Source organism: Macrotis lagotis, chromosome X, assembly GCF_037893015.1.
Source record: "Macrotis lagotis isolate mMagLag1 chromosome X, bilby.v1.9.chrom.fasta, whole genome shotgun sequence".
Lineage (NCBI taxonomy): Eukaryota > Metazoa > Chordata > Mammalia > Peramelemorphia > Peramelidae > Macrotis > Macrotis lagotis.
This window is the reverse complement of record NC_133666.1, coordinates 516,362,912-516,382,566: the sequence shown is the minus strand read 5'-3', so window position 1 is coordinate 516,382,566 and position 19,655 is coordinate 516,362,912.

Sequence of the window (19,655 nt, the reverse complement as noted above, 5' to 3'; positions counted from 1 at the left end):
AAAGGGACTTTTTAGATACAACTATGATCCTCTAGTCATTTTGGAGGTCAAATTCCAAACTAACAATGTTCCATAATTTCAGTATATGGAAAAATTGAATTCAATTAAACATATATCTTGAATCCCAGATATAAATACATAAGCCCTTGTGCTTGGTGATAAGCAGATAGTTCCTACCTACAAAGAGCTTATGGTCTAATAGGAAAGATAAGAAATGTACATAAATCAATGAGATAGAAAGAAAACCAAGGGCCAGGAGAATTTAAAGAACAAAAGAGGTCTTATAATGGCTAGAGAACTCTTCTCAGAGCTAGGAATGTCCATGTTCAAGTCACACATCCCTACTGACTCTGTGACCCTGGAAGACACTTAGTTTGTCAGGGTTCTAAATACCTCTCTAAGACTAGTTGAACAGAAGATGCTATCCTAATTGGATATCCCCATACTAATACAATCAAAGGTCCAGCCTAGTCCCTTTCCTAAATTTCTCTAAGATAAGCTGACAAGATTCAACTCTTTTACTCATGTTTTTATGTCAACATCATTAAAAAAAAGTGCTGATAACTATATGTATTCCTTTATCAAGATGGATATATCTCACTAAAGAAGAAAGCATCTACTTTCAGAGTCAATTTAAAATTCAAACTTTTGCAGGTTTTTTCCTTCCAAAAGGAACAAATTATTGTTGAATTGCTTTAAAATTAATTTCTGGAAGAACTGCTATGAACATATTTTCAGAGTAAAACAATTTGTTGTTTATTATTGATATTTTAGAAGAATCCTGAGAAAATTAACAGAGGGTGACATTTTTTTCAAATGATACTTGGCTTCACTAAGTGGTACCACAGGATTCTGTCAAATTCTATGTACTATTCCCCTCAGACATTCCTTGGTTTTTCTTTTTTTCTTTTCTTTTTTTTTTTAGGTTTTTGCAAGGCAATGGGGTTAAGTGGCTTTCCCAACACCCCACAGCTAGGTAATTATTAAGTGTCTGAGGTCAGATTTGAAATCAAGTACTCCTGACTCCAGGGCTGGTGCTCTATCTACTGCACCACCTAGCCACCCCTATCCCTTGGTTTTTGTTTGTTTGTTTTTATTTTTTTCCTCTATGCCTAGAATGCTCCCTGAGAATTAATGTGATTCCCAGGACTTATACATACACATACATACATACATACATACATACATAAACTCAGGGAACCACATGAATGTACACGCACACATATTTTCATTGTATATTCATTGTTCCATGTCTATGAGGTGAAATTCTCTATTTCCTCAAGACCCAGGAAACTTTGCATAGTTCCTCATCCTCTATTGTCGGGGAAGGCCTGGAAAGTTAAGGAGCGGGGTTCAATCAACTGTCTGGGAGAGAAATATGACATTTGGTAGCATCCTGTTTTAACTAATTAATCTGGTTAATTAAATAGTAATCTCAGTTCTGTTCATGGTTAATACCTCTAAATTGCAGTGCCCTAAGAGAGAGTTCTATTTGTCCCATCATAGTTACAATTCTGTCAGCCAGCAAATACCCAGTCTCCTTGTCAAACATGGAGATAGTGGTAAAGCGCAACATTATTTTATCTATCTATCTATCTATCTATCATCTATCTATCTATCTATTCATTCATTCATTTATTTGTTTATTTATTTAAAGATTTCATTTATTTTGAGTTTTACAATTTTTCCCCAATCTTACTTCCTTCCCCCCACCCCCCCATAGAAGTCAGTTTGCCAGTCTTTACATTGTTTCCATGGTATACATTGATCCAAATTGAATGTGATGAGAGAAAAATCATATACTTAAGGAAGAAACATAAAGTATAAGAGATAGTAAGATCAGACAATAAGATATGGTTTTTTTTTTCTAAATTAAAGTTAATAGTCCTTGGCCTTTGTTCAGACTCCACAGTTTTATCTCTGGATACAGATGGTATTCTCCATTGCAGACAGCCCCAGATTGTCCCTGATTGTTGCACTGATGGAATGAGTGAATCCATCAAGGTTGATCATCGTCCCCATGTTGCTGTTAGGATGTACAGTGTTTTTCTGGTTCTGCTCGTCTCACTCAGCATGAGTTCATGCAAATCCCCCCAGGCTTCCCTGAATTCCCATCTCTCCTGGTTTCTAATAGAACAATAGTGTTCCATGACATACATATACCACAGTTTGCTAAGCCATTCCCCAATTGAAGGATATTTACTTGATTTCTAATTCTTTGCCACCACAAACAGGGCTGCTATGAATATTTTTGTACAAGTGATGTTTTTACCCTTTTTCATAATCTATTTAGGAGGGCAACATTATTTTAGAATACAACCTCATTTGCAAAACATGGCAAAAGGGTAATTAGGTGGTGAGCGTATAGGACCTAAGTTCAGATCTGGCCTCAGACAATTATTACCTAGCTGTGTGACCTTGGGAAAACCCTATTGCCTTGCAAAAACCAAAACATACAAACAAACAAAAAACATTATGGCAATGGATGATGGAAGCAACACCGCTTCCCCAAATGAGTTAAGGGAAACATGAAACAGAAGATGCCTTAATAAATATCATGGTAAACCAAATGATCTCAAGTATATTTGTAGATGAGACTGGAAGGAGGATTCCAAATAGGTTTGATATAGAAAATATACTTTGGCATTATTTTGATACTGTTTAGTGATGATCATGGACCCAATCAATGCATTTAGATGCTTCTATTATAGCACACAATGTGAGGGAGTACAAAAGTATCTAAGATAAAGTTGTATCATCATGAAAAGATCACACAAAGTTTGGATGTAAATTATAGAGAAGCTTATTGTCATTGAGTCCTTTTTTCTATCTATTTTTTAAATTTAACAAATACCAAATAAAATGGGTACTTACATATAAATAGTAGAACATTTTATATTTAGAATATTTTATATGAACTTGAAGATTTTTATTCTATACAGGCTGCCTTTTCTTTTTTTTTAAGAAAAAGAACATTCATCCTATAGTTTTTGAATCTCTTACTTGTCTATTTTTTTCTTTCTTTGCCAAGTAAGTTATGAATATAGATGATTTCCTGCCAATATAGAAGTAGAAAAAAATTAGAGGACAGTCTTTTTGGGTTTGCAGCTGACTTTAGAAGTAGGGTAGATATTTGTTAATCTGCCATTGGCTTCTGGTGAACCACTTTATTTTGCCCTTGGATTGCAGAGGAGAAAATCTAGGGAAGAAAAAAACCCCTAAAATATGATGGGGGTGGCATGAAGGATAGTTTAAAGATGAAGCCACTATATGGAGAGGGAAGATATTGGTCTCTCTTTCTTTGCCTCCATGATTAGGAAGAGTATCTGGACCTGATCAGGCTCATCCTGAACAAATACACGCTGGAGGTGACATGCTTTCAAGATGTCTCAGAAACAGGATTGTATCAGGAAAGTCTAGATAAGTAGGGAGAAATGAAAGATGTTCCCAAGGTTGTTGAAAGGAAAGTGGTTTGTAAAGCAAAATGTCTTATTGTTCAGTTGTTATCATTCATGTTTTTTTTTGGGGGGGTGCAAAGATCATTTTATAGATGAGGAAGTTGAAGCAAACAGGGCTAAATGACTTACCAGGTTACACAGCTAAATATCTGAGGTCAAATTTGAACTCAGGGAGTTGGATCTTCCTGACTCCACGTCCAGCACTCTATCCACTACATCACCTAGCAAGTAAACTATTATAAAACCTTCACCAAAGTCCTCCTCTGATACTTGTTCTAGTGCGGAGCTGACCTCAGTATAGTAGCCTCAGTTATACTGATAAGAGTACAACACAAAAGACTTTAACTATGATCCTGGCAATGCTCTCTTTCTTGGTTAATTTGGGAGGTTCAACTCCAAAAGGCTGGTTGAACTGAAGCAAATGACCAAAATTTTGAACATAGCAATTCCTAAAACTGCCTGCTAAGGTGTAGAGAACTTAAGATTTGAACAAAGGGAAGAAGTGATTATTATCACAGATCAACTTAACAACTTAAGTTATCACTTAACAACATCTTTATATTTAAATGCACTGTTGTCATATACCATTCCAATATATATAATGAAGAAGATAGGATGGAGAAAGAAACTCTTAAATACTTATTCTCAGGCAAACTTTCTGAGAGAGGCAGCATGGTATATTGGTTAAAGAGCTGGCCTTGGAGTCAGGAAGTCATACAGCTAAGCCTTTCCTCTGACATTCATGATGGCATCACCCCAAACAAATAATTTAACTTCTTAGTGCCCTAGGCAAGGTCTCAATAAAGATTTTTAACATAAGGAATGTGGATTTTTTTAATAACTAAATTTCAATATTATTGATTTTCTTAAATATTTCAGATATTTGATTTTATTCATTTAAAAACATGATTCTGTGAAGGATCAATAGGCTTTGCTGTCTGCTAAAGAACCCTGTGCTACAGGAAAGGATGAAACCCTATTCTAAATTATAGTGAAGGTGCTGATCTTCATTGGAAGAGGAGGTTTTTCTCGCCAAGAGTTCCCTGTACTAATGAAATCACAGATCTAGACTATTTTTCCTTTTTTTCTTCCTCCTCCACAAGATTACTGAAATGTAGAGATACTAGCAAAGTTTTTTTTTTATTTTTAAATCCAAGTAGACTCTAGAATATATAGTTGTATAAGTATTTCAACTGCAAGCCCAGGTAATGGTTATCTGAAGCTGTTTTTATATCCACATGATATGACAAAGTAATTGTGTATAGAACTAATTATAAAAATATGATAGGAATACAGTTCTTTGAAAATACCCTCTTTTCTTGAACAAAATCCTCAAATATTTTTGCAAATAATATACTTTTTTGTGCCAGTATATAAATAGCCTTAGCATTTTACAATACTGAAAAAGTTGCCAGTGCTGTTTCTACATTGACAAGTGAAACAGCTGGCTTGGAACCTTTGCTAATTAACAGTTAGTGCAGAAATGTGTCAGGATCAAGAAAAACATACCAATAATAAAAGTCAAAAAAGAATGGGTCAAAAAAGAATGCCCTCAAAGTCACCTTACATTGTCTGTAAATTGTCTGTAAATTACAATTGTCTGTAAAATTTCTTTATTTGGGCTAATGTTTTTGTGTGAGTAATTATCCCAGAGTGTTTAATAATTTGTTTAGCTCATTGACACATATGTAAATTTTCTAGGAAACACTTTCTTGAAAAACCTATATTGTCCATATGTTAAGATTTAGGGGTTTCAGTAGACCACAAAGCCAGTTGACTTTGTGAACTACAGTATCATATGGCTACCAAAAATCTGCTGCAGTCTTTTTCATTTTTGGGAACAGACCTGATTTCATTGGTCAATGGAACTCCTGGTAAGGAATTTACTCTGCCAATGCCATTTAGCATCTCTTCTACAACTTTCAACTTCAGAGAGTTGCATGGTGGCATAGTAATGTTTATATATATATATATATGCATATATATATATACACATATACATACATGTATATATATATATATATACATGTATGTATGTACGAATGTATGTTTGCCCAGTATGTAGCAGAGGTCAGGACATGAACTCAGGTCTTTTTGACTCAGGCTAGTTCTCTTGACTATGGCATATGATCATCATCTTGAATATATCATCTTATATATTAATATAAGAATAATGACCAAACCAGGAAATGCAATAGTTGCAATGTGCACTGTTCTGGATAGATATTTGAAATATTGCTCAGTTCTTGACACTATATTTTATATTGATAAACTAAAGTATATCTAGTAGGGTGAAGAGTTCAGAAATTTTTGAGTGAGGAATGATTGAGAAAATGGTTGATGTTTAGATCAGACAGTAACTTGGCTTTATTGTACAGAAAATCCCAAAGGCCCCCTGGTACAAAATGATTTGTCTGCTCAGAGATAATGAAATTACCCCCATTAGAATTTTAGCTTCCCAATTTCACATACTTCCTTTGTCCTCTAAACTAAAAGGCTCAAAAATACAGATTATAAATAAGATTCATAAAATGCTCTGAGTTCCCAGGTAATTAATTACCAGTCAGTTGAATTTGTTGTAATCCATTACCAACATTGTGTCCCTCCCTCCATGGCCACATATTCTCTATGAAAAAAATACAACATCAAGATGCAAATAAAATTATTTGTTGCTTATTAAAAATAGCCAGTAAGTAACCTTTAAACCTTTAAAACCTATAATGAATCATACCACTTGCATTGCAATGAAACAGAAAGGAAAAACAAGAGTGATATAAATTCTTCATTATTCCATTGGTTTTTTTGATTAGTTTCAAAGTGTAACTCAATCATTTCCTGCTGGATTTTTTTTTACATTTGTTATAGAGTGATTCATTTTGAAATATTATTTATATAACTAAGACAGTCCTATTTTCTGTTCTTCCCCATGTGGACTAATCACAGCCCTATATTTAATTTTTGTTCTTTAATTAGTATTTTCCCAATTGTACATAAAGACAATTTTTTTAACATTTATAAAAAAAATTGAGTTTCAAATATTCTCCCTTCCTCTCTCACCTCCCTTTTTCCAGATGCAAAAAACAGTTTGGTATGTTATCCATGTGTAATCATTCATTTTAGATTAAAAAAAATTAAGCTGAAATGTGAACCAGGGAAAGAAAAAAAGACTGGGTTTAAAGCTTAGAGCATCTTCTATCTGTTGCTACTGCTGCCAACACTCTCCATTTCTCCAACTTTTTTCCCTTATGTTCCTCTTCAGAGAGATTTAACATCTGACACTGTGGCAAAACAAAAAAATATAATCTCCATTTCTAGTACCGAGATAACTTCCTTCCTGTCTTCTTGAGATGGAAAGAAATATAATTTCTAGAATTTATAATTATTTTGGCTCTCATACAAGGCAGTCAGTTCAAGCCTTGTCAGAAGGATTGTTAATGGTATATGATATTAATCTTCAATTGGATTAGAAAACTTATATAGAGAGGTTAAGTGACATACTCAGAATCATGAAGTTAGTAAGTGTCTGTGGTGTGGACCTGAATTTAGGTCTTCCTAACTCAGACTCAAGAACTTTTTCTATTGCACCACCAAGCTGAGAGATAGGGTTGGGGAAGAATTCTGCTTCAGGCATGACTTGGGCAAAAACATCAAGGCAGAAGATTTTGAGAAAGGGTTAAGTTTAGTTGAAGAAATGTGAAAGAAATCTGCAAAGGATGGTTGAGGCAAGATTGTGAACTGCCTTAAATGACAGGTTGGAGATTTCGTATTTTTATGTTAGAGGTAGGAAGGAGCCACTGAAAATTTTTGTGCACAGGAATGACATGGTCACAAAGGACCTTTTGGGAGCTTGTGTGGATGATGGATTTCAGAGAGGGAGGCTGGAAGCAGAATGTACAATAATCTAGTGCTAGGATAGTGGCTATGTGAATGGAACAAAGGACATGGGTATGAGGGGTGTGGTGGAGATAAACAATACAGGACATGACAACTTCTTGATATGGGCACGGAGGAAAGGTGAGTCTCCTTCCAGGTCATGGAAGTTCTATGCACCCTATGAAGCATGGGAAAGTTCTATCATTTGGGCAGAATTTGAACCTTGGATGACTGGAAGAATAGCAAAGTTCTAACAAGTAGTTAAGGGGGTAGAATAGTTCTGTGTATCTGCATACTGCTAATAGAAGTTACAAGAAGGCAGACTTTCAGTTAAGATATGGAGAAACTTTCTTATCATTACAGCTGTTCCTAAAGAAAGGGAAAAAGAAACATTAAGGGAAAGAAACATTAGATGAGTTTAATTCCTGACTTGGTGAGTGTGTGACTATAGGCAAGTTACTTAACTTCTTTTACTCAGTTTTATTATCTATAGAATAGAGATAATATTTTTTTCTGCCTGTGATTATAGAGTGATTTATTTTGCAATATTATTTATATAACTAAGAAAGTCCTATTTTCTGGTCTTCCCCATGTGGACTAATCACAGCCCTATATTTAATTTTTGTTCTTTAATTAGTATTTTCCCAATTGCACATAAAGACAATTTTTTTTTAACTTTTATAAAAAAAATTGGGCTTCAAATATTCTCCCTTTCTCTCTCACCTCTCCTTTTCCAGATATAATAAACAGTTTGGTATGTTTTATACACACACACACACACACACACACACACACACACACACATATATATATATATACAGACATATATATAATCACATTTTTTTCACAGTGTTTTTGTGAGGGGAGTGTTTTATAAACCTTAAATTATTTCATAAGTGTGAATTATTGTTAATCATATAATGTTAATAACAAAGTGGAATAGGTCACTTTACAAAGTACTAAGCTCATTACTAAAGTGTTCAAATGAAAACTATTCATCAGGGATTATTTAAGTGGAAAGTTGGGCTGGATGCTTAGGAGTCTACTAGCTTTTAGAATCTGTAATAGAGCTTAATTATTATGCTAAGGAAAGCCTTATTCAAGAGGAAACTCTGATTGTTTAATCAATCAATCCATAAGATTGATTTAATAAGTTTCAGAGACTCTGCTAAGCACCATGGATGTAAAGAAAGGTCAAAATATGTTCTCTGCCCTTAAGAAGCTCAAATCCTAATATTTAGGAAAGGGAACAGAGTGTTTCAGTGATAAATTATGGATTGTTGCTTTACAAGTCAGACTGGTTGGGGTTAGGAGAAAGAATCAAAGGATTTAGAAACTGACTGAACATATAGTCCAACAGTCTCAATTTATAGATGAGGAAACTGAGACTCAAAGAAATAAAGTAACTTACCCAAGTAAGTAGTAAATGGCAGGTCTGGACTTACAAGCCATGTTCTCTGACCTCCAGATTCAGTGTCCTTTTGATAACCTCAACCTACAAATTCAGGAAAATAATCATCTAAGAGACACAGTATTAGTAGCCTTGGAACTGTATCCTTGGCCCTGGATTGGGCCAGTACAATAGCAAACCTAGGGGTTGGTAGATTGTTGATCCCAACTTAAGAGACTGTCAGTTTTCTGTCCTGCTTTTAAATATGCTTCTTCACATGGGCAAAGAGGTTGAACAGGTCTTTCTTTCTCTGCTACTTTCCAGAGTGAGTTAGGGTCTTCAATAAGTGGCTACTCCCTTGTGAATCTTTCTTGGTGCAACAAGGAGGAAGGACAGTGTGGCCCTGACTGGTGACTGAGGAAGTGGGTCAAGTTTGCTGGGCTAATTAGAACAATGGGGTTTAATTGCCCTAATATTAGTTATTGCCTCCATTCACTTGGAATCCTTTAGAGGACCAATCAATTAAGAAAGGCAATTTCTTTTCTCTTGAAGGACTACTCTTCAGGGCCCAATTATTTAGGTAACTGTAAGAAAAAGCACCATTTTAACTTCTTAGCTTGGTAGACTGGGTTCAACACACACTGACTATCAGTAATCTTCCTGGTAGGTCTGCCAGGTTCCTCCTCTTGGGGAGTTTCACTAAAAACGAATTGGCAAAAGAGAGAATTGAAAGCAGCAAAAGACAACAGAGAGCTGAAATCTAGGAAGAAAGAGAAGATTAGAAAAATCTGAGACTCATTCAGGGGACTGTTATAGTGTCACACTAAAATGTCCCAATGAATTTTACAGACTCCATAGAGACAGAAGGAATCCAGAGGGATCATCTAACATTCTCAACATTGTTAGGAATGAAAGCTTTCTATATCTTGGATTTTTTAATGGTAGTCCCAAAACACAACCTAGTTCTTTAAGACAGCAAATTAACAATCCTATCCAATTGAACTTCGGTGGATGTAGAGTGTAGCAAAATATTTTCAGATTCAGTAGAAATATCTGGCTTAGAATTAGGGTAGGACAAAGCAAGGCACTGCTTTGTCTGTTTTAGTTGGAGACAGGCAAAGTAGTTGCCTTTAATGGTAATAGAGATGCTGAGCTAAGGTTTTCATCCTGGCTATAACTTGCATATTATTTTGAATGTATCACTTTGTTGTGTTTCAGATATGTCCTAATAGACTCTTGGATAATGTAATGTATGCTGTTTAAATTGAGTGATGGGGCAAATTTTCTGACATTTGTTTTATCCAAGTTGTGGTCAATGTTTTCTTAAAATGACCTTATTTATTATTATTACAGATTCAGCTCTCACTAAAAAAATGATCAACCACTTCCTCCCCTCTCTAACTCCAACCACTGGTGATGATATTAAACACTACAATACAGCAAAAGATTCCTGAGAAAGGAGAAAAATAGGCCCAAAGTATTGCTTCCCTAGCTGCTTCCAGATGTCAGTCAACTAAAGAAGAGACATAGACACATAGTTATTTTAATAACAATTCCCAGGACCACCAGACATTGCAAATGCCTCCTCCTTCCAGGGTCTCAGAGTCTTGGTTCTCTGAATAATCCAAGATTTCTAATAGTACCAAAGTTGGTGAGTCTACCTATTAGCAACCAATAACAGCTCTTCCAACTATATATATATATATATATATGTATATGAAATGTATGTATGTATGTATATGTATATATGTCCCTGATGATTTTTTTCCTCCACATTTCAAAAACCAAGACAAAATGCAGCCTAACTATGGCCAGCTCTATAACTTTTCATCACCAGAGTGCTAAAGCTCCTGCTGCTTTTAGCCAGGGTGTTGTAACATCGCAACACACAGAAAGACTCCTGCCTCTGGAAACTTCTATACCAATGAGTTTTTGAATTGGGTCAACCATTCCTAAGGTGTCCTTGGAAAGATTTGAGGGGGTCCATGAATTTTTTGTTTTGTTTTTAGGTTTTTGCAAGGCAAATGGGGTTAAGTGGCTTGCTTGCCCAAGGCCACACAGCTAGGTCATTATTAAGTGTCTGAGACCGGATTTGAACCCAGGTACTTCTGACTCCAAGGCCGGTGCTTTATCCACTATGCCACCTAGCAGCCCCAGGTCCATGAATCTGTTTGGAAAAAAAATGGACTTCTTTAATTTCTTTAACTTCTCACTGAATGTTACTATTTCTTCTTATTATGAATGTAGAGGAATCCATAGATTTTACCAGACTGTCAGTGGGGTCTGTTACACACAAAAATGGTTAAGACCTTCTGGTCTAGAGACAACAAAAAGGCATCAGAATAATTTAATAATTCCTATAGAAGGTGCTGGTGTATTGGAGAGCTTCTCTCCTTTTCCTAACTATCATCCCAGAACCAAAGCTTACAGAGGGAAGGGGAGAGAGATATCTCAGTGATAAGAGATGTCTCTGAGATAAGAATGTATTTGAAATACTCTTAGAAGTGACAGTGGCAACCTCTGGGACTCTTCTTTCACAACTGCCTCACCACCATGTCTATTATATTTTTAGAGTGATAAATGGGGATATGAAGTTTGATGCCTGTATGTGGACATTTTCCAGCTTTAATGATCTTATTTCCACATCATATTCTTCACATGATGTAAAGTCAGGGACCACTGTGATCTGTCTTGTCCTGGGCATTTTCATAATTTGATATTAATAGAATAATGCATAAGTAAATATTTTCTTTTCTACAGTTCTAGAAATAGTAATCTAATAAAAACAATTCACATTTATTTGACACTTTAAGGTCCAATGATGAACTGTGTGTCTAATATCTGAGGAAGTTCAGCCCAATTAGATTGGGAAAGGTTTATCAGCAGATTTAAGAATCATAATTTTTTTAAGTTTAGCAACTCATCAAGACTATCTAAGAAGTCATAAAAAGATTAAGATCTATTGTAGTCCCTATGCCTGTTTTGAAGGGCAGCTAGATGTCGAAGCAGATAAAGTACTTGGATTTGGATTACTCTTCCTGAGTTCAAATTTGACTTCAGACACTTATTAGCTGTGTAATCATGGGTGAGTCATTTAAATCTACTTTGTCTCAATTTCTGATCTGTAAAATGAGCTAGAAAAGGAAATGGAAATCATTCCAGTATCTTTGCCAACAAGACTGCAAATGGGGTCACAAAGAAGTGGATATTACTGAAACACTCAAAACAAAACAACAAAAATCCCTTTCTTCAGATAGTTGAGGTTCAGATTATAGAAAAGATAACCTTTACTTTATCTCTAAGATGGAGCAATGGATAGAGCACGGGCCTTGGATTCAGGAGGATGGGAGTTTGAACCAGGCCTCAAACACTTGCCACTTACTAGCTGTGTGATTTTGGGCAAGTCACTTACTTTAGCCCTGATTGCCTCTCATCCAGGGCTGACTCCAGTCATCTTGATTCATATCTGGCCACTGGAACCAGATGTCTCTGGAAAGAAAGTGAGGCCAGTGACTTAGCACAACACCACCCACCTCCACTCAAATCCAATTCATGTGCTTGTCATGGCAACACCTCCCTGATTTGGTGGTCTTCTTTGAAAATGAAGGACAAACATTATAAGGTTAATATTATGATTTGTGGAAGTAGAAATAATGATAAGTATTTATAGAACAATTGGGCTAAGAATAAAGGAAAGAAAAGTAATTTTGTTAAAAGGGTAGGATACATACCATAGGACAGAAGAAGGAAATAAATGAAGAGTTTGGAATTCATCAAAACCCTGGAATGGAGACATAAATAGTTATGGTGAGGGAACATCAATTACCCATGTGTCAACTAGAGTTCTCTGTCAAAGACAGAACAGAAAATAACTTTTTGATTTATCTTTTTCCACTCTTTTTATAGTTTATTTATTTTATATTATTATAATAATCTTGTTGTGAAAATAAACATAACCTCCTCCCTTTCCCCCCCCCAAAAGATAGAGAAATCTCAAGAGAAGTGAAGTGAGAGAAAAAAGTGTACTTTTGTCTCTGTTCAGATTCCATCAGCTCTGTCTCTGGGATGAGTTGCCTTCTTTACCAGAAAAGTTGCTTTGATATCTTTACTAGAAAAGTTGCTTTGATATCTTTTCCCAGAGTTGCTATTACTAGCTGTATTTCCCTTCATTCTAATCCTCTCCACTCTCATTTACTCTATTCTCTTTCTCTATCCACCCTGTCCCTGCTCAGAAGTGTGTTGTATCTGATTACCCTCTCCCATGATCTTCCCCTCTTCTATCACCTCCTCCCCCTCCCCCATCCTATTCCTTTCCTTTCCTTTTTCTCTAGGGTAAATAGATTTCTATTCCCTATGAAGTGTGTATGCTATTTCACTGAGCCATTTCTGATGAGAATGAAGGCTCACTCATTACTCCTCAGCTTCAGAACCCTTCCATTAAAAAAAACACCATGATTCTTAGATCTGCTGATAAACCTTTCCAAATCTAATTGGGCTGAATTTCCTCAGATTTTAGATACACAATTCATCACTGGAACTTAAAGTGTTAAATAAATGTGAATTGTGTTTACAAGATTATTATTTCTAGAACTGTAGAAAAGAAGATATTTACTTATCCACTATTCTATTAATATCAAATTATGAAAATGCCCAGGACAAGACAGATCACAGAGGTCCCTAACTTTACTTCATGTGGAGAATATGATATAGAAATGAGATCATTAAAGCTGGAAAATGTTCACATAAGGAATCATCCTTCATTTCCCCATTTATCACTTTAAAAATATAATAGACATGATGGTGAATTAGTTGTGAAAGAAGAGTCCCAGACATTGCCACTGTCACTTCTGCAGGTTCCTGCCACAGGTTCCCACCACAGGGCTGCTCTGAGGCTGGCTCTGACTGGGGCTCTGTGCTCACTCTGGTGCTGCAGAGTTCTCTCACTGGCTCTTCAAGCCATCCTGGTGATCCCTGAGTCAAGAGGTCTGGAAACTGCCCCCTCTGCCAGCTACCCTGTGGGCTGTTCCTGGAAGGTTGGAGCAGGTTTGTTCCAGTCTGGTTGTGCTGTGGCACTTCATTGCAGCTCTTTCCAACACCTGGTCCTAGTGAAGAACACCTTTCCTGCAGATCTTCTAAATTGTCTTGGATTGGGAAATTGTATCTATCACTCAGTCTTTCTGTGGGTTCTGCCCCTCTAATTTTTGGTTAGAGTCATAATTTGATGCCTTTTGGAGTTTTGGGGGGATGAGTTTCTTGGAATTCCTGTCTTCATGCTGCCATCTTCCCCCCCAGCCCCCCCCCCCCCATCTTGGCTCCCTTGATTTATCTTAATGATAATTTAATCCTTTAAAAGTCAGAGGAATTAAAGGGGGAATGGAATTCTGGATCTCATTCTTACCATTCTTAGATGATGATAGTGATGATGACTATAATAGAACTTTTAAGATTTTCAAAGTCAGTTACTTTGGTGTTAACAATAACAACAACAACAACCAATCAATCAACCATACTTGCCTTAGGTTGAAAAAGGAGGAAAGGACTCAGGGGGACATGGGAAGACAATATAGGAATCTTCAAATATTTGAAAGGTTGTCACATGGAAGGGTGAATTGACATCTTTTTGCTAAAACACTAAAAGTAATTGATAAAAGTTATAGAGAAAATGATTTAAGCTTGCTATCAATTATAATTAGCACTCTCTGAAGTAGAATGATTAGCCTGCTTTGGAATGATAAGGATAAATGAATTTTAACTATTTTTGGAGGAGATAATCATTTATTCTCATATTCACATATACTTATATTCATTTACTTATATTACCTGCTTGTTGGGGATCCAACAAGCCAAATAGAAGAGATTCCTTCTTCAGGTAGTAGGTGATTTCTGAAATTCTTTCTAATTCAGAGATTTCATGGTACTATGAACATTCCATAGTTCTATGAACATTCCACATATATATGAACAAGCATATAAAGATCTTCTCTTTACTTCCCCTAAGATGGTTCATAAGGCAGTCAGTGTCTGTGAATAGAGCATGGGGTCTGTAATCAGAAGATTTGAATTCAAAACAAGTCTCAGATGCTTCCTAGCTGAGTGACCTGGGAAAGTCACTTAACCTTTGATTACTTGACAAGATAGTCCAGTAGAGAAGTAAAATGGCAAACCACTTCTATATCTTCACCAAGAAAACCTCAAATGGGATTAAAAAGGGTTGGGCCTGACTGAAACAACAGAACAACGACAAAAATTAGTGCAAAGAATAATCATATTTAGAGCAGAAAGGTCCTGAAGTATTCCTCTGGTCCAACCCTCTCATTTCATAGATGAGGGAAATGAGCCCAGGGAGGTAAACAACTCTTCTAATATTGCACAAGTAATTAATAGAACTGGGATTCAGACCCAGATCTCTTGATTCTCAGTACATTCCCTTTCTATTAAATCTGGCTGTCTTGTGGTACTAATATTCTTGATATTGAATGTATTGTCGATGATTTACTAATTTCTTATATATTAATTGCAAGGTGAGACTGAAAGGTTTATTATACCCAGCATTCATAGAGGCTTCAGAGATAGGGTTTGGTTATCAGCTGTGTTTTCTGCCAAAGAACACTCTCTAGTTTCTGTTTAAAGTAAACAGATGTTTTAGTTTCACATCACATATCACAAGTCCAAAGTACCCTCAAGGCTAAAATATGAGAGTCAATTCTATTCGAGCTAATTTAATGCAATCAACATTTATCATAGGTTTACTGTGTCCAAAGTACTGGTCTAGATGATGGGGATGGAAAAGAAGGGGGGAGGGGAAGTGGAAACATAGTTCTTTCTCTCAAAGAGTTTATATTCTGCTGATGAGAGAAGGCCATACTTATACTTTAAAACTAGATTGTAGACAATCTGAGTAAGTTTCTGCTAGATTGTCGGCATCTCAAAGACCCTAATAAAAATAGCTAACACTTCTATTGCTTTAAGATTTGTGAAGCACTCTATATATATTATCTGAAGGATCCATTATTATCCTAATTGAGGCTCTGAGAGGTTAATTGATTTACTCAGATAACACATGTAAATTATTTTTATTTTTACTTCTTACAAGTAAAGATGGTTTTCAATGTTCATTTTTTGTAAGTTTTGAGTTCCACATTTTTTTGTCTCCTTCCCTTTCCTCCCCTCCTCCCTTCATGACAGTGACTTATCTTTTTTAGGTAATGCATATACAGTGTTGTTTAACATATTTCCATATTAGCCATGTTGTGAAAGAAGAATCAGAATAAAAGTGAAAAAAATAAGAAAGTAAAAACAAAGCATTTAGACATCTAATTTGATGTTTAGGATGCTTTTCACTAAATTGCGCCAATCCCTAATAGTACACAAGTGAGAGGGAAAAAGAAGTATCCAATCAGGTTCAAATGGGTACCAGATCTAAGTAAGGGAAACCAAAGAACCATACCATACTATGTAGCTAACAATAGCTTTCTGCAAAGTAAAATGAGAAAGTACCATATTAGGTCCTCTGAACTCTCACTAAAAAAGGAAAATACTACTTGGTGCCTAAGAAAATAACATCCATAGGTAGGACATTGATGGAATGAACCCTTTGCCACTTTTTAAATCAAGGTTCAAGGGACTACTGTCTGAAAGGAGCATAGCCTTCTATGAAACTTATTTTCTTATATCATCTGGCAGAAACATTGAATTTCTTTCTGGACACTAGTTCCTGTAGCAGTGAAGGACTCACATGCTGTATCTCTCCACAAAAGGCAATAAATTACATGTCACTGAAGTGTACAGGATGGATGTTTTGGTTCTAGTAAAAGACATTTCTTCAAATCTACTTTTCAAAGCATTTTATTATATCATTTCAAGTCTGGTGAATCAATAATATCTGGAGAAATGACAGAATTAATTAAACTCCATTTGAATCAGCTTTAAAAAATAAAATATGGTGACAATATAACTAAAGAGTTTAGAGTTGGAAGGGATCTCAGAGGTCAGTTAGTTCAACCAAACCTGAAAAAAGATCATTTTGTAATAGCTCTCACAAGTGGTCATTCATAATCAGTCAGTCAATCAATCAATAAACACTTGGTAAATACCTGTTAGATGACAGGTACTGTGTTATAAATTGGACATGCTTTGCTTGAAATGTTCAAATGAGAGGCTTCCCCTTGAGCTACAACTCTACTTTTGTAAGGTTCTGGTCATATCAAGTTTATATTTGCAACTCTTAACTCCCACCCTTTGCACACAGTTCTGCCCTCTGGGGCCAAGAGGGTTGTCTAGTCTCTCTTCCACATATCAGCCCCCTAAGTTATTTATTTATTTATTTCCAAGTACATATAAATATAGCTTTGAATATATATATATATATATATATATTTTTTTTTTCAAGGCAATGGGGTTAAGCGGCTTGCCCAAGGCCACATGGCTAGGTAATTATTAAGTGTCTGAGGTCATATTTGAACCCAGGTACTCCTGGCTCCAAGGCCAGTGCTCTATCCACTGTGCCACCTAGCCACCCCTGAATATTCATTTTTTTGATAAGCTATTGAGTTCCACATTTTCCTCCCTCCCTCCCCTTCCCCTTTAAATGACAGTAATTTGATATAGGTTATACACATACAGTCTTGTTTAACATATTTTCATATTAGTCATGTTGTAAAAAAAATCTGAGTGAAATAAAAAAATAGAAAGAAAAAATACAAAACAAATTTTAAACGTGAAAATAATATTCTTTACTATACATTCAGGCCATAGTTTTTCCTTTGGAGTTAGATGGCATTTCCCATCACAAGTCTTTTAGAATTGTCATTGTTCATTGAATTGCTGAGAGGAGATAAATCTATTATATTTGATCATCACACACATGGTAGCTGTTAATGTATATAATATTCTCCTGGTTCTGCTCACTTCATGCAGCATTAGTTAATGTAAGTCTTTTCAAGCTTTTCTGAAATCCACTTGCTCATGAATTCTTACAGAATAATAGTATTCCATAATTTGTTCAATCATTCCCTAATTGATGGGTATCTCCTCATTTTCCAATTCTTTTTCACTATAAAAAGAGCTGTTATAAATATATTTTTGTACATGTGAGTTTTTTCCAGTTTTTTATGATCTCTTTGGGATACTGATCTAGTAGGGTCCCTTTCTAGATCCTTAAATTCTTGAAAATAGTTTTCATTTCTCCCCAAAGTTTTTTATTCTTTGGGACAGTTATTTCTAGTTTCTTTAACTAATTATAAAAACACAATTTGGACAGTTTTCACTCTCCTAGTCACCTTTCTTTTGATAATCTTTAATTTATCAGTGCCCTTCCTAAATGTGAGCTCCAGAAAAAAGCAAGCTACTTACTCTAAGAGAAAAATAAAGTAGAATAAGCATTTCTCTTATTTTGCTTTTCAAACTTCTTTTAATGTAGCCTAGGATAACTTTAGGGTTTCTGTTGTAGCCATTTAACACTCACTAAACCCCCTTGCCTTTTTTTCAGACAAAATTCTGTCTAGTCACATCCTTACTGTCAACTTGCATTTGTGAAGTTAATTTTAAAAATTAAATTTACATTTATCCATATTAAATTTCATCTTAATAAATTTTGTCCAATATTCCCATCTGTTGAGTTGTTTTTGAATCCTCCCTCTATCACTCAGTGCCAGATCAAATCAACAAGTATTTATTAACCACCTACTATATGCCAGGTTCTATGAAGACACTGGGGAAACAAAGAAAGGCCAAAACACATATACAAAAATGGTCCCTGCCCTCAGAGAGTTCATAATCACTCTAATGCTGATGACAACCTGCAATCAACTATATACAAATAAAATATATAAAGGATAACTGGAAGAAAATCATGAAAAAATGGTACTAATATTAGTAGAGATAAGGAAAAGCTTCTTGCAGAAGGTGGCATTTTAGTTATACTTGAAGGAAGCTGGGGAAGCCAGGAGGTAGTGGATAAGAAGGAGTGGGGCGGGGGGAGAGTAGGTTGGTTATCCTTTCTAACTTTACAACATCTGTGCATTTGACAATGTATTTCATCTGATTTCATCTGAACCAAAGTTTCTTAACTATGGATAGATTTAAGAGGATTTGTGAAATTGGATGGGAAAAATTTACATTATTCTTTTCACTAACCTCTATTATCATTTCTTTCAATTATTTAGAAATATTATTCTGAGAAGGGGTCCATAGACTTCTAGAGTCTGACAAAAGTGTCCTTGTCACAGAATAGGTTATGAACTCCTAATCTAAGTGATGTATACATGTATGCACACACATGCATATTTATATGTAAACATGTGTATAAGTATGTATATATACAGATTCCTGGGTCACTTCACTAAAGAGAACCTTCAAAGTTGGGGCCACTACTGATTCCTTGGTTCCAGTTCCACATTCACCTAGCTTTACTATTATCTACCTTAACCCTCTCTACTTTGTCACAAGGATAGCCTTGCTGTAGAGCAATCTAGTAAACTGCCAAAATAGGAAATTAAGTTTGTCTGGAATAACCTTCTTCTACAGAGATGTCAGTCCAGGAAGAATGGGAAGTTTTCAGGAATGAAGTTCTGAAGATTCAAAAGAACCAGTTTCAGTTGGGGGGTGGGAAGGGACTTATTTGAAGAGACTAGTAGAGATACATGGAAAATTTATTCAGCAATTTTGATTTTTTTAACTTATTTTTTCTTTAACATTTTTATTAACTTTTATTTTTATAATACTTTTTCCTAGTTTATTCCTTGGTCTTACACTGTCATTTGATTCCTTTTGCCCAATTCTAGTTATCAAGGAATTATTATATTTTTTTTAGGTTTTTGCAAGGCAATGGGGTTAAGTGGCTTGCCCAAGGCCACACAGCTAGGTAATTATTAAGTGTCTGAGACCGGATTTGAACCCAGGTACTCCTGACTCCAGGGCTGGTGCTTTATCCACTG